Source organism: Rissa tridactyla, chromosome 2 (genome assembly GCF_028500815.1).
Source record: "Rissa tridactyla isolate bRisTri1 chromosome 2, bRisTri1.patW.cur.20221130, whole genome shotgun sequence".
NCBI classification, from domain to species: Eukaryota; Metazoa; Chordata; class Aves; order Charadriiformes; family Laridae; genus Rissa; species Rissa tridactyla.
In genome coordinates this window covers 112,368,986-112,394,652 of record NC_071467.1, presented here as the reverse complement: position 1 = coordinate 112,394,652, position 25,667 = coordinate 112,368,986, and the positions used below count along the sequence as shown (strand labels likewise).

General features: G+C 38.5%; 1 protein-coding gene across 1 annotated transcript in view; it reads left to right on the top strand.

Annotated features, from left to right (window-relative positions):
• The window catches only part of POU6F2 (POU class 6 homeobox 2), a 312,926-nt gene that overhangs the window by 260,594 nt on the left and 26,665 nt on the right, over positions 1 to 25,667 (top strand). The gene's annotated exons all lie outside the window — the stretch shown is intronic.

Here is a 25,667-nt window from a genome sequence, read left to right as displayed (position 1 = left end):
GCTTCAGCCTGCCCTTATAGTAGGATCCTAGTGCTCTTGCTGCATTTGAATTCTTCAGGGATGTAACAACCAGACATTTCTCTTTTTCACTTTGTTGTTGCAAATGAAAGAATATCTTAGGAGTTTCAAGTGGGTTTTACTATATCTATTAAGTACATGAAATGTGTATTTTGGCTGTTTTCTTAATCTTGTAAGGAGGTGAACCACAGAAATATGGAAGCAAGGTTCATGCTTCTGGTTTCCATAAGTGCTACCTCCAGGCCAGCTTCCTGCTTGCCGAAAACATAGTGCTTAATTGTCATCGGTTGCATTTAAGTTCCTTGACTTCAACAGGATCTAATACATTATAAGTGGAGGTGCTGAGTACGTTTAGTATCTTTTTTGGAAAGATGAGTGTTGTCCAATAGGAGAAAAATACATCCTAATTCAGCAATTGCAAAATAGCATTTTACCATAAAGAGTAAAAAAGCAGCATGATAAGAGTTGGCATTATGAACTGTCTTGTGGTTAAAGAGGGTAATGCGTTCTATTTGCTGGTAGGTTAATAGGAAAACGTAAGTAAGTATGGGGTAATTGTACAGTACCTACTCTAATTGAACAGTGAATTTAGTTGGGATGGCATCAGTATAATCTAAGAATGCCCTTGGAGGAACTGGGGCTTCATTGTGCCCATGCCTTGCCCTTTAGATGTGAAAACCTTCTGTATATGAAAAACCTTGAGCACAGCTCCACCCTGGCAATTAACAAAAAATAACTAATTTTTGAGAGTTGTAGTCCACAAGTAGCTCAGGGGACTAAACAGAGAGAGAGGCATTGTTGATCCAATTAGATAATAGGAGTACTTTGGTTCTCATTATTCTGATGAGAGGGTACACGTTTACTCTTTGAGCTTCTTGATGGTAAATGGTGCTAATGAGGCCTGATGGATTCCCTGCTCCTAACAAGCCTCTCAGCAGTGCGAGTGATTACAATGGAGATAGATTTGATGGGATGCGCTCCCTTCTGTAGTGTCTCAGCTGCTGACACTCTGCGACATAATCAGGTCACAGAGCCGGTCACAGCCATCAGCAAAAGCCGTAGCTCTATCCCTCATTATTAAAGTGCATTATTCAGTTCCAGGCCTTCACAATACTGCCAAGGGCCTTTTTTTTCTTCTTCTCTTTTTGTTAAGCATCAGTTCTCAAATACAAGGGTTAATAAAATCATCAGCTAAAGAACTAGTAAATTAAAGAAATGGAAATAAAGCGCTCCCTTTCAAATTCGTTGAAGGATCACAATTAAATAAGCAGGGAAATTCTCGCCACCACATAGTGTACAAGTACAATGTAATATGTCATGTGCAATAAAAACAGGGAATAGGATTTTAAAAAATAGCATTGTCCTCATTGTGGACTGGCTTGGAAAGCACTAAAGTATTTTTCATTCCGAAGGAATTCTCCATCTTCCCAGTTATTACATGTGTACATGTATTTACTATTATTTTCACCATTTTCTGGAACTACTTTTTTCTGAAGTGGTAAGAATTACTTGCAAACTGTGTTTATAATTCTAAAGCTAGCAGCTGTCTTGTCTTAGTTAAAGTGGCCAAGGCCACAATCTGGAAAATGTATGATAGGCTACAGTGCTAGGACTGCTCCGTTCCCATAGACAAGGCCATTGTCTTCTTTTGGAGGGTGAGCTAATTACAAAATGGTGTGGAAAAAGCTGATTTTAGCATTTTCTTTCTATTCTGATGAGGTTCAGTTGGGGCTATCTCCCCTCAAAAAGAAAATACACTTTTAATATCTAAGGTAGATTTTAATGCAGTTTAGTTAAACAGATGAGGAAAAAAATGAGTGGAGAGCCCAATATTTTTCTCTTTTTTTACTTTTTGTTTCAGTTTCATTTTAGCTGATTATGAGCAGGTTTCACATAAATAGAAGTAAGATCCTCTAATACTGAAATGTATACCTTTACAGGGATTTACACCTTTTCTGTTAAATCAGTGAAGTACATATTAGATGACAATAGTATAATTTTGTGTATAGATACAACCAAAGGGACTAATACATTACTTTGTTTTACCTTCTTGTTCAACTCTATAGTAGTTCTTCCTTTTTCTTGCTGGTAGAGTTGGCTACGATGAGCAAATGAGCATGTATAAGGAAAGTTGCTTATAAAACTTTCAGTTCTCTTGAACCATAGACGCAAGAATCCCTTGACAGCTACAGGTCAATATAAAGAGCTATTCAGTCTTTGCATTGTCAAATTAGTAGTCACCTCCAAGAAGTTATGTAGAGACTGGCATGTGGCCTAGTTTTTGTTTTACACTAACCAATAAAATTGGCAGCTATCAATGGGAATGCAAGGTGGACCTCCTCATGAGACTTAAAAGGAGGATGTTGGTCATTTGTTGCCTTTTTTTTTTTGTTTAACTCTCCCAGAAGTTCTAGGAGGCTCAAAGGCATGTAGTATGTAAGACTCCTCAAAGTCCTTCTGAATATCTGCAGTTCAAACTGTTCTCTAGGTGTGTGATGTCCATTAGCCTTTTCTCTTTAACAATTGTTACCATTGCTACATCTGTTTCAGCTATGCAGCTCTAATACGTGCTAACCACTAGTGGTTTAGCCCTCACAGCACCTAACAACATTCACAAAAATCTAAACAATGATTGTTTAAATAGTGACTGCAAACAATGTCTTCCCAGGGCTAAGACTGACAGAAATCTGAGTTGGTGGTATCAGAATGGTATATATTAAGGAAATTTCATTGCAAGATTGACATAATAAAAGAGGAATATTTTAAGGGAGAGGCTAGAGAGAGGGATTGTAACGCTCAAATAATACTAGCATTTACGAACATTCCTTGAAAAACCCTTTGCCAGGAGAATCTGTTTTGACAGACCTTCGTATGAATATATTGAATTTCTTCTGGGTGGAGTCTGACTCTGTGTTTGCCCCCTCAAAGTTTCACTGGGCTGAATACATGTAGTTCTGCTGTTTGCAGGAAGAAAAGGGCACATATTATGAGAAAAGGTCAGTTGCAAGGGAAGATTATTTTTTTCCGTCGGTTTCCTCTCCCCACAGCTAAACATTGAGGAGGCCGTTTGTTTAATTACCTCCCATGTGAATTTGAATCAAAAGACAAATAATTGCTTTAACATACTTTTGCTGACTGTGTTTTTATTTTACTGTACTATTTATCTAACCTCAATTTTAGCCATAGTGGCATAAATGTAAAAATGTATGGACCAAACTCAGGTCATGCAAATTGGTAGTTTCGTTGAAATGGACGGGGGCAGAGAGTGAGGCTAATTATTCCAAAACAAGAGCTGGCTAGTCTGTTTTGTCTGTTTTAGGCAGTGATCACTGATAAATTTTGGATATCCATAATTGTGAACAATTTTGAAATCCATATCCACATTTTTTTAAACAGTGGTGAAATTTAGAACAGTTACCATCTGCAAGATGGAAAAGTGATATAACAAGAAGGTCAGAACAACCCTGGTGCCACCATATTTAATGGAGGGAATCTAACTTTCCCACAGGATAAAAAAAGGGCAGGGTAAAAAAGATAATTAATTATCCAATGAACCAATCATTGCCAAAATGCTGCAAAAACGCAGTATGACCAACTCACAACCTGCTCAGACAAAGAGGCTGGCTTTAAAGTAGAGGCGCTACCACTTTCCTCCAAAGCTCCAGGAAAATGAGTAGTAGGAAGGAGTAGTTCAAGACTAGGTTTGAGCTGAAGTCAAACCTCTAGTACAGGAGACTCTAATATTCCCAAAAAAACTAACAAGACAAGAGCGGATATGTTAAATAATATTTGTTCCAAATAGGAACTGCAAGTGGAACACTGTTATTTAAGAGAAGCATGGAACTTCTCTTTACAGCAAAACACATACTGGAGCCATTCTGGATCACAACTGAAGTCTCCAATCAGATACCAAGGAAAGGATAATTGCGTATTGAAAACGATCAGCAGCTATCCAGAAAGGCCACCAAAATTTATTTCGTCTAGCTTACAACGAACCTTACTTTGAGCTTCACACTTTCAGATTTGTAGCCTCTTGCCTGGATCTCTGCCAAGGTACTGTATCTCTGACGTAGACTCTTTCAGAGGTGCCTGAGTCGTACTTTCAAAAGCAATTTACGTACCTGTAAGAGCCTGAAGTTCCTTCAGTCAGTGTTACAAGTCTTAGTGCTCGAAGGCATGTCTATGCACTGTAATGGAGCATTGCAAGCAAACTCCAAGAGACAGTACGTTTATGTCTCAGACAGTGCCATACTAGCACAGATCCCAGAAGCCAAAAACCTTGGCAGTATGGTGTTAGGGCTCTACTAATTAATTCTGCTTCTCAAGAAGGTGACATAGGATCTAGCTCATTAGTTACTAGCTCTGGGGTCTTGGTAGCACGCTGTATTATGTGGAGTAAATATACTTTGAGGAGAGTCTTAAAAGCCTGAAGCATTTACATACTTTTGAAAATGTTATTCACTTCAATTTAGATTAATTAATTATTTCAAGTCAGAAATACAGGACATACCTGTCCTTTTGTCATTGCCTTCTTAATTACTTTTGAACAGAGGAGAAAACCAAACTAACTACTAGTTCAGCTTACTTACCATTTTCATGAAAGCTAACTAGTAACTAAAAGAAGCACCTACCACTCCTATAATCTGTTCATTTTAGCATCGTGACGTGGGTATAAGCATGGCAAATTTTCATGGTTATCACCAGTGACACCCATCACAGTCAATGAAATCTTTCTGCTCTGTGCAGGTTCCTACATTGCTCTCCTTATCATCATATCACTTCCAGTAATGCATTAAGAAACATGACTAGTGACTGTCACAAATTGGTCTTCCTGCCAGGAGAAGCTTGTAGAATAGTCTCGTGTGTTTGATACGGGCATTGTTTTGTCTGTCAGGAATTTTTTTGTTTGTTTCACTTTTTTTTTTTCACCTGGATTTAAAATTCTTTATGAAGGGGTTTCTTAGAGGTGCATGTTGCTTATATTTGCATTAGAGAAAGGCAGATAACAGAAATGTACTTAGCTTTTGCCGCAGAATGTGGTGAAGCCAAAGGTGATAAACCCAGGAGTATTCCTCAGGTACTGTTGGAATTCACTCCAAGTCCTTGACCTTCCCCTGAAAACAAACTCTGCTGTACACAGAGAAGGTTTCACCGTTATTGTCCTGGAAGATTGAATTTGGCAGTTTTAGTTTTTATTCCAGGAGCATTAGGTGTCTGCTTAGACTCCTGTGAACCAGACCACAGAACTTGAAGGTAAAGGCAGAAGTTTTTCTAAGTTCATGGAAAATTCTTTAAGATGATGTAAACAAAGCGGTAGACAGAGGTGATGCATGTAGATGGTGCCAAGAAATGTGCTTTCTATATTGCTGATGTTTCCCAGGCAGTTAAGCGTCATGCTCGGGAATACTGCATCACTGCATGCTTTCAGGAGTTGACAAAGCTGAGAACAATTTGAGGCCAATTCATCATCCAACCAGAGATGATGAAAATCCTGCTGTATGAGAAATTCACATTAGAGTGGAATACAAGACTATTCTTAATTTGGGATTGCTCCTTGAGACTATCCAAAGCTGCTTATGAGGGAATGCTCTGCACGTTAAGGTATAGGAAGGCTGTAGTTAAGCAGAGGATAGTGGACCAAATCTGAGAGTTTGCGTTATCTTTTCAGATGTGCCTCATCATTTCTGCAAAGAACAGATTATAGTTCTTTGTGTAACATGGTGCTTAGTTTTATTTAGATCGTATCTAATTTATCCTGTATATATCAAATGTTGGGGTTTTTTTCCAATGACAGAATTTTACTTCCTGCTCAACTGTCCCTGATACCAGAAAAGAAAACCAAGAAGGGCTATTTGGGCAAAGGGGAAAAAAAGCCAGATTACTCTGTCAAAAGTGGAAGTTAATGTAAAATGATAGATATTTAAGGTCCTTGACTCACTGGTAAAGCACTGCTGCTGTTTTGGGAAGGTTTGAAATTTCTTAGAAGCCGTATAAGTCTTCATGCGCAAATGAAGGCCATTGGCTTTCTTCTTGGGCTGCAGCCTTGACATCTGTATGTCAATGCCTCAGAGATACAGGTGAGGAGGGGAAATTTGGGGATGCCATATTTGCAATTCAGTGAGGATTTATTTCAAAAATTGAAAGGATGAGAAGTCCAGATGTTTTAGCAATATCTTGTGAAGATTTTGAAAATGAAAAACTATGTCTTCCCCAAGCAGTCTTCACCTGAAAGGGAGAAAATTGCAAAAGTATTTGATTGTCTCATTTGATAGTAAGCCAACAACTGAGTTGTATTTATGTAGCGTTCATAGCCATAACCAGCCAGATGCAGACCCACAGGCTGCTACATGCAGACCCACAAGCTTTCAAGTAGCACACTGAATAGGAGTTGTCCTGTAAAAGGAAGGATTCTGTGTCTTCTGGTTTGAATCTAGAGTATTGCGAAGAATTGTGTGGTGTCTTTTCCTATGTGTTGCATCTGTGAACAGTGGCAGGGAAAGTTCAAGCAGAAAAAATCACAGTCCTAACCATGAATGGACACTCAATCTATCTTTCTAAAACTGTATCTCAGTTTGTCATTTTTCTTCAGATGCTGACAGTGTTAGGCTTCAGCGTGTATGTATGCAAATGGCCCAGATATCAAAAAGAAAAAAAGGACTTTGAAATATCTATGCCAATGTTATTAAATATATATGATTCTTAAAGTACCTTTTTCACTTAAACTTCCTTCTTTGCACATTAATTAAATATTATCTCTAGGATAAGTATCTCTCATAGAAGATTAATGTATTATTGTCACATAATAATGGAAGAGAATGACAGAATCTCTTTCTTTAAGCACAAAAAAAGAATTTATTAGTATAAAGAAAACACTCATAGCCCTTGAGCAATTCTGTCTCTGCTTCGTAGAGAACCTTTCCTAGTCTACCCTTACATCTAGCTTCATGCTAGAGATTCAAGGAAGCAATACACATATCCTGCCAGTTTAAAAATCAATCCACCTTTCAGGAGATAATTTAATATCAAGACATGATGTACCCAATATCCAAATATACATTCATTTTAATGTTTGACGCATCAAGTACTCTGACATAGCCAAGTTTCAAAATAAATGGTTTGTTTTAGAGGTTGGATATGTCATATTAGCATCCACCCAGCAGATAGAGAAATAGATCAGAGAGTGATCAGGACATCAGGGAGACAGTTTAGAGAGAGATGAGAGAGGCCAGGTACATCTTGTAATGTTAAAAAAAAAGCTAGCTAGCAAGAAAGAAATTGTATAAATAGGTCATTGCAGCCCAACTGAAAAAAAGTTTAAATTTAACTTGTTAGTCATCATCTCCAGAGGCCTAATCCACTCCCTTCATTGCAGGCTGTGCATTAAGCTGAGATATGTCTTATTTGATAGCACAGATAGACAGACAGCCTCAAAGTGAAAAGATTGTATCAGGCTCATGCAGTGCACTAGCTGTGAGGGGGAATCAACACCATTTGCCATGCTAAACTTTCCCTCTTCTTTCCTTCTCAATTTTTTTTATTAGCCTTAGCTTCTTGTCACCTCTCCTGGTTTTGTTCTTTTGGTTCCTTCCATAAGTGGAAGCATAAAACCTTGTGGAAACAAGAGTATAGATGAACAGATACCTGGTGCCAGTGTTGGTGACAGATCCCCAGACATCCCAGAGTATCCAATTCCCTCATTCCTGTTCTGCTTCCCCTATCTCTACCATTTTCACTTCCTGACAACAGGAAAAGAGGTATTACATCCTGTATGCTGAGAATAAATGTCACAAGTAAGTATGCTACAAAAAAAGCCTTTTTTTTCTGTATGCAGATAAAAATATATATGTTAAATATTACTGAGTTGAGCTCAAATTCTCATAACCTGATCCATCAATGGAAAGGGCCCCTCCTAAAAAGCATTTACTGAGGCAAGTTGTACCCTTGGCTCCCTCTTGCCTTTTATTCCTCCTTAAAATCATATGCAGTGAAAAGAGGGAACAAACATGAATGATGCATGCCTGATTCACTAAATCACTATGGTCTCTGGCAACAGCACAAAAGTAGAAATGTTTAAATCGGCCTCATACTACCCAGCAAATGATGCAAAAGGAGCCCTCAAAGAACACAGAGTGAGGGGAGATAAATGAGCATCATGTCAAGAAGGCAATTTCTCACTGAGTTTGCACAGAACATGGAAATTTGACTTCCAAGAGATGGTTAGGGAATCTTTCTAGTAAATCTTCGGTCCACAGTCATTGCTGTGTCCTTTTTTTAAACTTGCTTTTTAAGAGCTGAGTAAGTTATACCCTCCCCAGTGACATGTGTCAAGATATTACCAGTCAAGTTGAAGTCATTTAAGTGCATCATCTCTGTCGCCATGTTTGTGTTTGTGGTAGACAGAGATGGTCAAACAGGTTTCACTTTGTGCATGTGTTGAACAGCTTTTCAACCAGTGAGGTTTTCTCAAAGTCTTGTCTTATTTCAATACTAACTCACAAAGGAAAAAAAAAAAAGAAAGGTTGAGCCTTTTCCCTGGAAAAAGCCTCTGTGATTTTTTTTTTTTATTTTTTAGGTTTTTTGAAAATTATTTTATCCTCTTTTTTTGTACAGCTGAGATATTCAGATGGTCAATAAAAAGGCAACTGTTTTCCAAATGACTGAGAGGCCGTAGGTCAATATTAGAATTGACTGGTCCTCAGCAGAGTCCTACATCTCTTTAGACTTCTGGCTTTGAATTTGTTTTCCCTAATTTTCACCACATTGAAATTAGTTTAGGCTGCACCAAATCTAAGCTAGTTTTTTAGTGTTCTCTGTCATCACTGAAAGAAATAGGCACTCTTGAAGAACAAAACATCTCAGGGATCTCACGCATGCGTTTTAGGCTGAGATGAATGATCTCACTCTCTGCATTGACTAGAGAGAGCCTGAGTGGCCATCTACAACTGGACCTTTAATGTTAGGTGGCTAACATTAAATTACATTAATTCCATCCTTAGAATCCACACATCAGTTATTTTTAAGGGGACTTGGGTCCTTTTGATAATGTTATCCTTAAGAGCTCCACACGGCAGTTACAGGAGTTTTAACCCAGATCCTGATAGCAGCTGATGATGGCCGCACAGAACTTGGCACTGGCTGACCTGCCGTATTTTTGAGATGCGTCTAGAGGCACTCTTCAATTTTTTTGTGAAAACTGTACTCCTGTTTTGCTTGCTTGCTTCTTTGTGTTTCCCGAATAAATAGAGAAGTAGCATCCCAGGGACCAAGGTAATGGTATCTGTTTGAATTATTTAAAATATACTTAACTTTACTCATACTTTAACTAAATGATGGATAGCAATGTGAAGGGAGGGTGTTTGTGTTGGGTATCTTTTCTTTCAAGTTAGATTAAGTATTCCATCTGTAGGATGTTGTTATTTAAAAATCAGTTGTGCATAAATGAAGACATTGCATCTCTGAGGTTCTTGTGGTTTAAAAAAAAAAACAAACTTGAAGCCTGTAGTAGTGAGGAAGAAATCTCTCCTTTTGACAGATTACTTTTTATATTTCTCTGAGTATTTACCCTGCTGGTTTGGTTAGGACAGAAAAGGAATGCACTAAATCCTCAGACCACAGGCCAGCTTAAAAGAATTTCCAGCACAGCTCCAACGACCAGATAGCACAAATGTCATGACAGAGTCTTATCACATCAGAATTCTGGTCCTAAAAAATAGCCTAAGTTGCTGATGTTCAAATAATCTCGGGTACATATCTAAGCCAAACTGATCAACAGCCTTTTGAAACTGGGCCATCATAATTACTGCCAGCTTTACCAAATATTATTTAAATTTGTATTTATTCCCAAATATTATGTATGCTTAGAAGGGGAGGCACATCCTCTAATTTGATTTCAAATATTCTGCTTTTGTTCAGAAATGAAACTCAAATGTTGCTTATGGAATTCTCATTTTTTACTAACAAAGAGCGTGTATTATTCTGTATTGTGGATGGTGTCATTACTAGCCTATAAAAAAACCCCAAACCTTAGGAATCAAACGGCCTTTCTAGCCAGGGCTTGACCCACTGCACTTCAACATCCTTCTCGGGACTTGCACTGAGCGTATGGGACACGAGATAAGGTTTTTATTGCACTGTCACTTTAATAGCAGCTCAAAGAAAGAAGTTGGCATCTCCACTTCACACCTCCCCAGCCAGTCTTCTGCATGGGAGCTGTAGCCTCTTGTCAATTAACTCACTTTAATTGGTTTCTGTTTCTTCTCTAACTATGACCCTTTGGCCTTACCTGCTGCACAGCACTGTTTATTCTTAAGCACTGGGTTTATATAAACTATCTACCAAAATCATCCCTTTGGAAGGGAAGATATGTGATAAGGAGTTTCAATACTTGGGCTATCTTTGTTATCTCTTGTGGCTCACAATAGAACCTGAATCATCATAAAATTGCACCATAAGTTTGTGTTTTATATGATGAACATCTGTTAAAGAACAAAAAAAAGGAGCCAACGGTTCTCCACCCGACTCCCTATCATTTAAAAAAAAAAAAGAAAAGAAAAAGAAAAAAGCCATGATTGTCATGGATAAGAGTGCAAATTGTGCAAAAATGAAGTGATACAACTTTTTTAGGTATAAACTCATCAACATAATTCTAATGAGTTATGGTCTTTGTTGTGAGAAATGAGAAATCCAGTGGTCTCACCCTAAAGAACATTAAAAAAACATTACTGACAGGAAATTGAAAAAGTAATATATCTCTGAATGAATATGACAACTTTTTTCTGATAGAGCAGATAGATAAATGTCACATACAAGTTTCAAAATACATTTAATTTTGCCACCACAATGGATATTCTCTTCATAAAATATATATGAATCAGGTTGGAATCATAAAACTTGACTGTGATAAACAAATGCATATTTGATAACTTTCTTCTTTTTTTTTTTTTTTTTGAGATGCTCATTTCTTTTTTGAGGTTATTTGTTGTTTACACATCTTTTAGTTTTCATTTCTGAACGAAGCAGCCTGGGTGACAAATCTTACGCACCTTGAGCCTGGATGAACTTTCTTTTTAATCTGAGGAATGGGTTCCTTTTCTTTTGGGGGAGGGTCGAGGGGGAAGGTGAGGAAAGGGAGGAGAGGCTGGTAGGTGCACAGACTCTCTTAACTGTCATGTTAGACATCACTGAGCTTTCTGAGCATCATTCAGGATCAGGTGATGGCTGGAAATCCGTGCAAGTATTTTCAGAGCATGGGGCTGTAGGAAGAATCACTGCAGACAGAGCACCGTCTTTTACATTTTCCTCCACTGACCAGCAACTCTCAAACGAGGGGCCCGGTTGTCCGTGTCCTAAGAGGTCAAAAAAAGACTCCCTGTTAAAAGCTACAGAGTAAATGGAAGTTTTAGGCTCCCAAGAAATGCATATAGCTTTGGAGGAAAGAGGTAAAGAGGGGAGCGCACAGATTCAGGCGCCGATTCACTGGGGAAGCAGAAGGACTTTATTCTGCGCCACTGGAGCATGCCAGCGTACTACCTGTCCTGACAGCACGAGGGCTTCCTCGCCCTTTTCAAAATAGGGACTACCTCAACCCTTCCTTTCTCTGGTACCCAGCACATCCAGCTTCTAGTCCTTGGTTGAGCTCTTGGAGCCTGTCCTAGTGCAAGTGCTCGTGGAGACCTTAGCAGCAATGAATGCAGTGGGCTCTAGAGAAAGAAATCTATTATGTATCCAGAAGCATCCATCAGGATTCTAGTGTTGCATTTGAATCTATGTTAAAGAGTGAGGTATAATTACATTTTACTACCTCATTTATCGATCTTTTAGTATAAATTCCTGCACCATTGTGAGCAGAGCTGAATGACTTTTTTTCATTGCTGACTTCTGATGGAAGAATGGCATTTAATCTAAATATAAGATGTGTCATTTTGACAAATTTTGTTCAGTAAAAAATTTAAAGTACAGTGTCTGGATAAGATTTAAGTGTCTCATTTTTACATGTTCTGTTTGAAAATTTAGTGGGTTTTTTTTGAAGTTTAGAAAGGTTAAAAGGGATATGAAATATTTCAGTTTCGATCAGAATGGCTCAATCTATCCCAAACAGTTTTTTTCAGATTTATATTTAATTTTAAATTTAGCTTAAGTTCCATTTTGAAGTGAAAACAAAAATGAAATAACACAATTTCTCACTTTCTTTCCAGAACTACTCATGAGTCATCCACTTGGTTTGCATGGGGCTACTCCATTTGGCAGAATGGGTTCTGTATGAACAGGGAAAAAGAGAATACCTACATTTTCCTAGCTTCAGCTGAAATCAAAGCCTGAGATAACCAGTCAAAACCAGACCTAGGCTGAGTAGGGTACACTTTAGCCTGAGACCATTCGTAATTTAAAAAGAACTATGGGCTGCAGCTAGACCCAAACATCAGCCTGTGCCATGTTCAAGTCACAGGGGCCATTGCATTCAGGTCAGTAGATTTAATTCTGATTTTTATTAGTAGAAGCCAAGTCAGAGAGAAGCTTGGTAATATTATGCAAGCATAACTCCAAACTGAAATGGAGTCCGGAGATAATTGGCATTATTATCAATGAATGAGAAGCCAAGAGATGAAATCTTCCTAGAAAATATTAACTGGCAATTGGCAGCAGAACCACAGCAGACCATTGAGTGCAGCAGAACCAGCGGACCATTGAGTGAAGCTCAATGGCTCTTGTAAATGACTTCTGGGATTCCGGTTATTCAGTCTGCTCCTGACTCGTAAGATCTACACCGTGATATAAACCCAGGCAGTTTTCTTTCCCTAATATTGGGGGCTAAAAAGATAGAGCTATTGTGTATGTCAAGATCAAATATGTTTGCGTACTAATGACTTCACCTGAATGAAGAGGGGGGAAAAAGGAACCCATTGTGGCCTGAGAGACTCAGTGGGGTAGAACTATGGACAATAAATATTTTTATAGTCTTTAGTACACTCAGTATCACTATTTTGGGATCTTGTGCTATCTTGGCAATTAATAATATTTCTTTTCTGTCTATCCTCTTCCTCAAAACTTATTGGCACTGTTCTGGTATCTTTAAGCATTCAAAAGGATCAAAGAGCTTTCATCTTTTAATGCATTTTACTGTGCTGTGCTCTGTGCAGGAAGAAATATTGATACTGTTTCAAGGGCAGTTAATATATTCAGTTCTGTCTCAGAAATGAGCACAATTCCTTGACTTATAAAATTGAAAATCTGCCATTACCCACAATTAAAATGTTCCATACAGGAATTATACTGTGGCATTTGCACTTCACTCATCCTCTTCTGCTGTAGTTCACATACACCAGGGAATCTTTTCCACTCCTGCCCCAAGATTTAATAAGTGCTTTACGGAAGGTTCATATTATTGAGACTTCATTGTTTTTTAAAAAATGTGTTACAAAGACATTTGTAAGTACAATATGCATTTTGACAATACTTAAAATTAAATTTCCTTTTGCAGTTGCTATTTCCCCCTTTCATATCAGCTTTGTTCTCCTTATAGAATTTTTTGTCTTATTAACTAATACCTTGCTCCACGGATTAGTATCAGGGAGACTACTCAAAGTAAGGCAAAGCCTGAATGAAGGAACCAACATCTGATGGTTCTTGCTTATACTTTTAAATTTACATATACTAAAGATATCTGTGGTTAGGTTCTCTGGTTCTTTCAGACAGTGAGTATAGTCCATCACTTCATAAGGAGCCTGCTTGCTTCATGTGGATCATTTCCACATTAAGGCATGAATCTGGTGGACTTGGCAGTGTTAGGTTCATGGTTGGACTTGATGATATTACAGTTTTTTTCTGACCTAAATGATTCTATGATTCTGAGTGTGGACTGGCAAAGCTGAGTTGTGGAAGTGCTCTGGATGTTCCTGAGGAGGAACATCTAGGGCAACAAGAGAAGGGAAAGGCTGTAGCTGGAACTGTGAATGATGTCCTCTGAGCTTGGGATGGATCTGTTTATTCAGTGCAATTCATTGAGCTCCACTGACACCCCAGCTGCCACAGTTGAGGAGTAAGTTGTGCAAAACAATAGATCTAGGGAAATATTTAAAATAAATTGTAAGCATAAGAGTCGCTTCTAGCATTATCGTTGCATTTTTTTTCCCCAGCTTGTAGTCATGTTCTTAAACACTCTCCATAGTGTGTAAAAATGACCTTAACGTATTTTCCTTTTCTATTGGAAATGTTTCAGGGCTGATAAAGGTAAAGTAGCACTCCCTTAGTTCTTCCTTCAGGAACCTGTAATCCCAGTACATTTTACGAGAAAGTGCAGCAGTATTATCCCACTTGCAAGTCTTGATAGAGTGCATCACAGTCTTCAGTTATCTTAACTAAGAGGAAGTATAAGAATATTACATAATATAGCTTTTTTTTTAATGACAAATAGGATTGGTGCTATTTATTGTTTACAGCACCACCATAATCATGACTGGAATGCTGTGCTAAGGCTTGGTTCTTACATAGAAAAAACCCGATGGCCTGCCCGAAATAACTTAAAATGTAAGTGTAAGACAAGTGACAAATACACAGACGGAGACGGGATCCTGGAAACAGCTGATCTGTGCCCCTGTCCTCCCCCTCCTCTAGAGTCAAGAAAGTATAGGAGCCTCTCACCTTTGGTCCTCTGCAGATCACAGTTGAAAAGACAAGGAGATCGTTTTAGGACTGATACAGAGACAACATGCAAGGACAGAAAATGTACAAAGTGTCTGTGAACCTCCACCTTCCACAGAACTGGCCTCAAGGGTATGGACTCTGCTGCCAGCAGAAGAGAAAGATTAGGTAGTTTGAATTCATATCAAAATACATAGAGAAATTTCGGTATACCTGTCTGTATCAGGAGCATGTTGCTTCACTACAGTAGCAATGTAGGTGCTGGAGATGGGATTACCTCAGGCTCACTGAGGTAATCTGCCTTTAATTAAGAAAATCATAGTTATTTAACTCTTCCTTAAGCAAACTTACAGACCAACCCTAAATGTTATGTGGATGTTATCTACTTGGATTTTTGCAAAGCTTTTGACACTGTTTCCCACAGCATTCTCCTGGAGAAACTGGCTGCTCATGGCCTGGACAGGTGTACTCTTCGCTGGGTAAAAAACTGGCTGGATGGCCGTGCCCAGAGAGTGGTGGTAAATGGAGTTAAATCCAGTTGGCGTCCAGTCACAAGTGGTGTCCCCCAGGGCTCGGTGCTGGGGCCGGTTCTCTTTAATATCTTTATCAATGATCTGGATGAAGCGATCGAATGCACCCTCAGTAAGTTTGCAGATGACACTAAACTGGGCGGGCGTGTTGATCAGCTTGAGGGTAGGTTGGCTCTGCAGAGGGATCTGGACAGGCTGGACCGATGGGCTGAGACCAATGGTATGAGGTTCAACAAGGCCAAATGCCGGGTCCTGCAGTTGGGTCACAACAACCCCATGCAGCGCTACAGGATTGGGGCAGAGTGGCTCGAAAGCAGCCCGACAGAAAAGGACTTGGGAGTGTTGGTTGATAGCCGGCTGAATATGAGCCAGCAGTGTGCCCAGGTGGCCAAGAAGGCCAACAGCATCCTAGCCTGTATCAGGAATAGTGTGGTGAGCCGGACTAGGGAAGTGATCATCCCCCTGTACTCGGCACTGGTGAGGCCCCACCTCGAGTACTGCGTTCAGTTTTGGGTCCCTCGCTACAAGAGGGACATTGAGGTGTTGGAGCGTGTCCAGAGAAGGGCTACAAAGCTGGTGAGGGGTCTGGAGGACAAACCTTATGAAGAATGACTGAGGGAGCTGGGGTTGTTTAGCCTGGAGAAGAGGAGGCTGAGGGGAGACCTTATCACCCTCTACAACTACCTGAAAGGAGGTTGTAGAGAGATGGGGGCTGACCTCTTCTCCCTGGTGACAAGTGATAGGACGAGGGGAAACGGGTTCAAGTTACGTCAGGGGAGGTTTAGATTAGATATTAGGAAACATTTTTTCACTGAAAGGGTTATTAAACATTGGAATAGGCTGCCCAGGGAGGTGGTGGATTCACCATCCCTGGAGGTGTTTAAAAAAAGGGTAGATGGGGCACTTAGGGACATGGTTTAGAAGTGGCTCTTGTCAGGGTAGGCTAAAGGTTGGACTCGATGATCTTAAAGGTCCCTTCCAACCTCAACAATTCTATGATTCTATGAATGAAACCGGTATTTCAGCTGCACGTTCTCCTCACACATTCATAAAATGCAGTCCCTTGGTATGTCTTCCCCAAATTGGAGAATAATTTAGTTATATTTAACTGTCAGTTTTGGAGCGTTTGTTTAGTTAGGAACGTCTTGAATGTATGAAAATAAATTGATAGCCCTGGGAGGGACTCAAATCTGTATATAAACTCCCGCAAACAAATGTATTTTGGCCAATGGAAATGAAGCAGTGACTGAATGCTGGATATTCATCTCCAAATCCACACACAGCTACCTCCTGAGTTAAGTGCCATTGCATCAGGAGAATGTTTTGTCCTGAGAGAGATGTTAGGACCAGTCACTTGTGGTAGATAACATCACATATACTAAGTATCTGTATTACAGAACTTATTATTATAACCATGATTTGTATCAGGTGGTGGCTAGAGTGGAAATTTAAGTCAAGCTGTTTAGATGTGAGCAGAACACCTTTCTTTCCCTTCTGTCAGCTGAGGTGAAATGGATTAATGATGCATTTGATAATGTGAGATACTTTAGCCATTGCGCTTTCAAGCAGTGAAGCATACGCTCCTACTACTAACATTCAAGAAAAGAACCAGCTGAGGATATTTTCAGTGAGATAGCCACCTTTGACATGAAAACCCCCTACCTTTATATGGTATCTTTTCTTGACAACTCTAAGGTAGCCTTACAAAAATTATTTAAGGCTCATAGGAGTACTGTCAGGGAGATAAATAGTATTTATACAAACATATTACAGATGATTGAATGGAGGACTGGAATTTTAGTGACTTTCCAAAGGTGAACTGATTGACAGAGAAGCACGTTGAACCAGCAGCCATACCAAATTTCACAAGGTAAGAAGGACCTTTCTTACCTTTCACAAGATAAGAAAGACTTAGTCTGGCTTATATCTGGTTGGCAAATTTTCAAGGAGGCATTGGTACTGAAATGAACAATCATCTGTCTTTCTGATGATTGTATAACAAAGGGATGTTATATTTGATCTCAGGAAGGATTTTTTCCATAGAGATTCAGAGAGAGAAACTTGGAGTCATGGCCATTTTGCATCCAAGAACTTGCATATGACCCATCTGAATTTTCCCACCTCCTTTCAGTGAAATGAATTTTTCCTTCTTGTCCTGAACGTTCATGTAATTGTGCTGCATTACAATGAAATTCCACTTTATAGCCTGGAATATTGGTTTCCATAGTGATGATACACAGTAAAGAGGTAATCCAGAATGGTTTGTTCCACTATAGTCATACTGGTGATTAGCGTTGTGGTTCATTCTCAGTAGTCTGAAAATCACTTGTTGAAGAAATGCATGCACTGTAAAATTTAAAAGTGTTTCAGTAGTATATTTGTCTGGCCAGGTGCGAAGGTTTGCACAGTCATTCTCCTCAGCCTTGCCTTGAGCTTTTGTAGACTGTCATGTTAAAAGTTACAACTCTTACTTAATTAGACAAACAGTTTTGTCTTTTGTTTAACTAAAGTCCAGATCACCTAAAATCATACAGATGTCGGCTGAAGTAGGGCATGACTTTGTATTTAAAAGAATGTCTTGTTGCACAGGTGCAATGCTGAAGTGATGGTTGACAGACAACTTCTGTGTCATCCATAGTCATTGCATCGAGCTCAGGACTTGTAACAATATTTGGAGAAATGCGATAGTATAACAACAATGTTGAGTATTATTGCTACATATTGATTGCAATATCTATTAGCCTCCTTGTAGTGAATTTTGGCTAAATCTGAAATGATTGAATGAATCAGCATGCCTAACTAATTTCACCTTTAAGAGTTACAGACTGAGAAATCTGGTGATCTCTGATAAATATTTGATACAGTGTATGTAATTTGATAGTGAGAAGATCAGAGTAGATTATTCAAGAACATATTGATGGCTTAGAAATTCTTTGACCTGTAATCTAATTAAAGAACTGTGGTCCTAAAGATTGCATCTGAAGATTATTTGATGGTTAATGATTTCAGCCCACTTTATCATGGAGAAGCATCCAAGAAAATATAAGTTGGTATTCTAAACAGACAAGTCAAGGCTAGAATAAAAGATCATTAAGCCTTCAAAGTCATTTGTCCAGAATACAATTATGTTTCCTCAGGCAAATTCATCAATGAAAATTAAAAAGAAAAATAACTCTTTGAGGATTCCAAATTTAACATGTATTTGCAAGACCTTAATACTTCCGGTGGAATAACTTTTTCAGGAATGGCATCACAAAATAAAGCAGTGACAGCAATGACTGCCTACTGAAGGCAGTTAAGAGCATGCCATCTCCTTAACTGAACTTCTTGTCTATGCAAAACAAGTCAAAAGGAGTAACAAAGAGAAAGAAATAAAAATAGAGCACCAAAAATTCTCCTGCTCACCCAGACGCAGACATTAACAGTAGCATGAAACACCCCTTTTTTAGAAATGGAATGTTACAACTTAAAAAATTAAAACAGCACTATTTCAGTGAGAACTGTTGTGGCAGTAGAGAACATTATCTTGTTCATATCTACGCAAGATTATGTCTCAATAGCAGCTCTTACTTAAAAACCACAGGATCAAAGAGCAATTACTACACCCTGCCTCATTCTGGCTCCCGACCTCTAGATAGCATCTCTGTAGTAGGCCGGTACACTGCAATACAACACCAAGTAGCAAAGCTAGTTCCAAACAAGCCGATAATGTTGCCATAGCATGGAAGCAACCTAATCACATTGGCACGCGTCGTGCTTGGCCTCATTAGGCTTGCTGAGAAACGCCAATTTGTTTCCCAAGCTAGCCTTGAATGGCTCAGCATGGCACGTATTGCAAAGCGTGAGGATGCCTACATTTTCTTCTGCTTTATGTCTAGTATGTTGCATTCTGATATGGCTGAAAGCAAGTCCACTATGGTATGAGGGAGAAGTAGCAGTAAATATTTATATTATGTTAATGCTCAAAAGAGACAGTCCTTTTTCTAAATGGTTTGCAATCTAAAGACACGAAGTAATGGTAGGGTTTGCAGATGCAGCTCATATACAAAGATTTCAAAGGTTGAGACATTTTATTTCAGACCAGAGATTTCTTGTCTCTGAGATGCTTAATACTTAGTTGAGATTGAAATCTTCAGAGAAGCCAAAGTAGCAGTGATACTTCTGTAGGCAACTATGAAAAACTCAGACTTCATGAAGAGAAAGTAGGGGGAATGAATATTTACCACAAAATATTCATTGTAATCAAATCTAAAATTCATGCTGGTAACTCAGTCGCTTTATATTTACTTCCTGAGAAAATGAATGCCATTACTTTTTGTTCTCACGAGTATTTACGGAAAAAAAAAAATAAGATACCAAAACCACACATACAAAAGTGTATTTGCTTGTATACACGCTACAAGGATCTGCACAGCAATCAGCAAAGCTCTGGTTTGGGAGACAAGCAGTCGAATACTAAAAGCAGTAAGTTGTGACTTCTTTTTGTGATCATCAAACGTTATTAGAAATTATGGCTGTTTTGTCATAACAATTCTGTTATGACAGTATTGGTTGTTTTGTCATAACATAATATCATGGATCTTTTGTCATAACAAAGAAAAATGATGCTAAAAATGTTTTCTACAAGTCATCCACCAATTTTAAATAATGAACGCTTTCATAAGAATCTAGCTAGCTGATATTCAGAAATGCTTGGGACCTGTAAATCTAATTAAAATCAACAGGTGCTTTACTTAATTCAGGGAACTGTGGCCTCTAAGGTTTCTTATGCCTGACTTAATTCTTGATTTTAAAAGGAAGCTAACTCTAATAAGTAGATAGCTTACAAAGAACAATTCGGCAGACGTTCGATGTAATTTTTCATCTTTAATTTGGTAATTATATATCTTTAGATTTCTGTAATGAGAAAATGTTATGTTGTGTTATTTAGGACGTTTGATAAGAGAGACATTCTTTTTATGAGTGTATACGTGCCCCGGCTAACGGAACACAACAGTATTTGCTTGAGAAAAATTTCACCACATAATTCCTACAGTGATGACAAATAAAGTCCTGTATAGTTTGCTGTTAGTGTACAAACATTATTTTCTAAAAAATAAAGCACTGAGAAAGGCAGAATGTCAGACTCAATGTTCCATTGTGATGCTTACAAACAATATACCATCCAGTATTTTGTATGATGTATGAACAATACTTAACCTTGAAAATTATACTTCCTTACATGAAATGGTGACTCAGAAGTACTGTTTCATAGGTACCTGTTTCTAGTATCGCTGTGTGATGCCTTGTTCTCAAAATAGCATTTTGTTGTGCCGTTTTTTTGAGCTCTCATCGGGAAATATAATGCAGCAAAGGTCATCTGCAAATTTTGCATAGTTTAATACTGTTTTTACTTCGAAAGACACAGGCAGCCTTAGCCTCATCCTGTCTTGAGGGTCAAGAATCATATTGTGGTTACTCCAAAGGACAAGACAGAGTAGCATTTCTTTCAGAAATAGTCTGCAAATGGAGCTTGTATTCATGCTTCCAGTTTTTCAGTGTGTCAATTGGTAGCATATATACTATAGTGTATCTAAATAGCTGGGTTTAGTGATATTCGTAGATAATAAATCATATATATATATATAAAAAAAAATCAAAATATATGGCTGTGTGTTTATAGTTTATATAGGTAGTATATATATGTGTGTGATTAAGAAATGGGCAGCTGCACAGAGGCTAAAGAATCCTGTGCAGATTCTCATTACTCTGTCCTTTCCTCAGTCATTTTCTTCTTAGATTATCTCCTTAAAGTAACTCATGCTGATACAGTGACCCTACAAGGAGGAACATATCTGTGAACAGAAGCGGCTTCTGAAGGAAATTCACAAAACTGTAGAAAATGAACCAAACCATAAACACTGTCCTACGTACTGTAGGTGGTATGACTGCTGGGGTTAAATTAGCTTTTGGCCCTGTAAAACCAGAAAAAATTAGTTTAAATGTACCAGCATCATACAACAGAAGCCAAAGTGAGCTTTCATTTCAGATCATATTCTGAGGACTAGAAAATGAACATAAGTGAAGCATATTTATATCAGCAAACATTCACTCAAATAGTGATTTTTTTTTTTGGCTCACTATGTAAAAGTAAGATTTGCATACATTCTGTTTACAGTTTGAGATGTTAAATTAGCTTATGTGTATATGGTGGTTTGACTGGTTTTACCAAACAATTTTTCTATTGCTCCCTTTATTTTTTTCTGTTTTTCTATTTTATTTTTATGTTGTTCTTCTGCTGTTCAAAACTGAATAATTAACCTTCAATATTTAAAGGGCTGTAACACTGATAAAATCAGAGAGACTTTCATTTTCATGATACTACTGAAAAAACTTCACATTTCCTTCTCATAGTTAAAAGAGTTTTTTTCAGATGAAATGTCACTATTTGCTTTACGTCAGCCCTGGCTGACAGTAGAAACAACCTAGTGTAGTCAGTCTTTGATTTTACTTAGCCTTTTCACAGGAGGAACAAAGATAGTTGTTGAACCATCCATTTGGCTACAGTTTGTGATAATCCTTTGGTTGTGCTAGGAGAACAATGAAGCAAGGCAGCATCCCTGTATCTGATGGGGCAAGAGAGGGAAGAACTTAATAAAAAATAGTCGTACGCTTCATTTTAGAGTATCATAGTAACTTCACCTAATGTCAAAACACAACTGGTTTGTTAGGAGCCACAAGAAAAGACTCGCTGCTGGGAAATCAGTAATTAGTCCTTCATACAGTTATGCAAAATCTAGTTTTGTATCTCCAGTGCAAATGGGGCTACAATTAGACTTTTATCCCCAAAAGTTCTGAGCGGTCGCTCAGCTCCTGCCCTGTGAGTTACAGCGAAGTAATCCACAAGGCAATTAAATATGAAGATGTTTTGTGAATCAATAAAGGATAAGAATGGATTATTTTCTTATGTTATTATTTCTTAAGTATCAGTTGTTTAAGGGATCATTTTTAAGCAATCAGGTGTTTTTATTTCGTTTCTAAGAAGAAACCTTTACTGAGCAAGGCAAAGGACCAAAATCTGTTTAATGGTACAGTAGTGACTAGCACTTCAGTCAGTCAGTGCTAGGACATTACCCTGCCATTGGGGGTAACCCTCACCAGTTGGTATCATCAGTTGATATGCTGAGGGTTTGGGATTTTTCCCCTCCATGGTCAGCTCCATTCCTTGGGATTTTACCTTTGCTTTAATGATGTGCTTATTGTTTCACTGCAGATACTACAGTTTGCAGGACTATGTAGGCAAAGACCACTGAGCCCATAGATGGAGCAGATCGACAAATTAACTTCACGTGCAAGCCAAGTCTTACAACTTTATTTCATATAAGTAACACTTAATCGTGGAAGTTGTCTTGGCAATGGCAGATTCAAGTTTTAAGACTTGAGATGTTTTGAAATCCTAGGATGCTAAAATGACACTAACAGATTAATCAATGGAAAATATTCAGATGCTGTTAAAAATCACCCTGAATTTCCTTTGAAGTTAGAAACAAATCATTGCTTTTTAAAATTTAGTTAACATTGGGAAGCATAAAAAACTAAATTAACATCTGTAAAAACGGCTCTCTAAGCACCTCAAGATACAATTGATGTATCTATTAATCCATAAACAAAAAGGAAAGAATCTTACTGAATACTTGAAGTGAAAGTCTGACTCCACCAAGGCTTCTTGCAACACTCTGTCACTTGAACAGGGCCAGATTTACAGTGCTGGTGTTTTATTTAGCCGTGGACCAAAGCTCTGTCTCTGCAAAAAAAAGCTGATGTCTGAATTTACATTAGATATCTCCGTACAATTTCCAGTGTCACATCTGCACTGCATTTTGAGCCTATATCTGGAACCTGTACTTCAGACAGATAAAAACAGGTATGATTTATTTTAATCAACAGTGCTCTGCAGATTACTGTGCCAGACTCCCTTAGAGGTTATGGAGCATTGGCAAGGGGTCCCTTGAATTAACCCTTGGACTTTCAAAACTGCATGTTGTTTTGCATGCGACACCTGTTTTGCAAATCCGCTCTAGACACTTAGTGCTTGTTTTCAGTTGCATGACATAGAAAAAGAGAATCGTGAGAGTCATGTGCATGGTGTAAAAAACAAACAAACAAACAAAAAAAAAAAAAAAAACCCAAAACTTTTTAAATTATATTTTCGTAGCATGATGACTTTTAGGGATGTGTTTGTTTTCTCAAGAATGTGTTTGACAGGTGGCATTGTTTATTAATTTGTTTTTAACCAGGCAAGATTTTACTTTACTTTTGTATGAAATGGAAAAAAAATCTTGAAATATCCATAAGTTTCAGAAAGTGGGAAAACTGTTTCCCATTCGGATTTACCCTTGGCTCCTACGGTGACACCCCTGAGGGCATTTGTTCGTTTGTCCTTCTGGAACACCTCTCCCAGCTGTGTTTTCCCTGCTCCGTTTCTGGCTGTGTGCATGTGCAGCACGCCATGTACAGAATGGTGTGTGACACACATTAATACATATAGATAGCCTTCTGCTTCTGACCTTACAAACTGTCCACTTCAGCACTGTCATTCTATAAAATGTCCAACTGCAGTCCAAGAAATGCATTTTAAATGTGAATGCAAACATTTCTATTACTGATAACACCAGCACAGCATTTTTTGCTTTGCTGGGATTAGGACCTTGATAGTTAAAGTTACATTGGAGTAATGACACTCCAAGGTCGCGTCCTTTACTGACATGGCAAAGGAAGGAGAGGCCTTTGCTAAGTTTCTGCTGATAAAATTAAGAAGGATTATTCCTTGTGTTTGGTGAGATATTTTAAAAGAGAAAGAATGTATTCGTGACCCATAAATATTTTAGGTCACCAAAAACGGGGAGAATTTTACATGTTGCACCGTGTGAAAGTTGTATTTAATTCATGCTGAAAGTCAGATTGTAGAAAATATTCTGAAATCTGATAATGATGTAAATAAATGCCTCCCTCCTCAGTGAACAGCCATCTAAAGCAGCTGCAGTTCAGCTAGGGACACCTTAAAAAAATATAAAAATACTGTGATCTGCAGAGAGAAACTCGCAGGCAATTCCAGCTTAGAAGGCTAACTCTCCAAATCACAACCTCTGTCTGAATATGCTCCATTGTGCTTCACTTTCATGCTCAGTAAAATGGGGGTAGTAATCTTTATTGATCTGTGTACCTTTTAGGAATGCATTAAGGAGAATTTAAATGATATCTTTACAGTGTTTTGAACAGTTTTGATATATGCAGCTCTTACAATACAGCTTAGTAGGTGGGCTTGCCATTTTACCAGGTCCTCCCACAGGAGAGCTGTCCTGCTTTTCTTTATGGTTCTCTGATCTTCCCATCCAAACTTCTTCTAACTGGGCAAGTTTGGTAAATTGGTGGTGACTTCAGCGCCTAGCGCTTTTTAGCTGAGTTGCCGTAGCTAACCAAGTGCACTCCTTTCACTCAAGGATTTGGTTTAAATTGTCACATTTTACTTCACAGTTGAACTTACCTAGAGGCACACCATTGGGCTGTGACCGCTGAAGAAGTAGTCACTCAGGACGCTGTCACTTGATTGACTCGTATCTAAGCCTAATAGTGGAAGGAAGAGTGTGATCCTCTGACGAGAGCCTCATGGCCCTCCAGCTATGCCTGAGTTAGTTGGAGATCATTGCATGATGCTTTCTTGAGGATGGATTTTCTGGGATTGTTGTGCATCACCTCTGGTGATTTAAATATGCAGAGGTCTTCACAGATCCCCGCGGTTCTTCACAGCACAGTTCATACATGCATCCTTTTTTATCTTTAGCAAGAGATTCAGAGTTGTTCCTCTAGTTTTGTGCTCTCAGAAAGTAACTTAGTGGTCTGCCTACAAAGCCACTGATGTTTTTGATAAACAGTTATTTTAGAGCTCATTTTACACTACATTGTACAGTTCCCATTGATATAATATAAATTAATTGTTGAAATCAGTAGGAATTTTATATGTTTGGTTAGGAGACAAATTTGCCTTCAAGTTTTATTAGAAACAATTTAGCCTGTTTTCATGAAGGAAACTAGTCTTGTGGCTAGTGTAGTCTACCCTTCTCTCCCTCTTTCCATCCATCCATCTCTCCATACCTACCTAATGGCTTTGAAAGAGCTGAACAATTTCAACAAAATTTATCAGAAATAAAGAGATGATTAAGCTTCTAAATGGAATGAGAATCAGCAGATAGACTGAGGAAAGCTACCCTGTTGCTATCCCCACTGAGGAAAAAGAGGAAGAACTTGGCCGTAATCTGCCCTGTTTCTCAGCAGCCCAAGTAGGTCTATACTAGTCAATGTATGTGATAAGGGACACAGGGCAAGCAGGATTATACTGGTGGGGACCACAGGGACATGCAGTGTGGTGGATATCGAGGATAAAGAGGAGGAAGCAAGGCTTCTGGAGAGGGAAGAAGACTGGAAGCTTTATCATGGGATAGATGC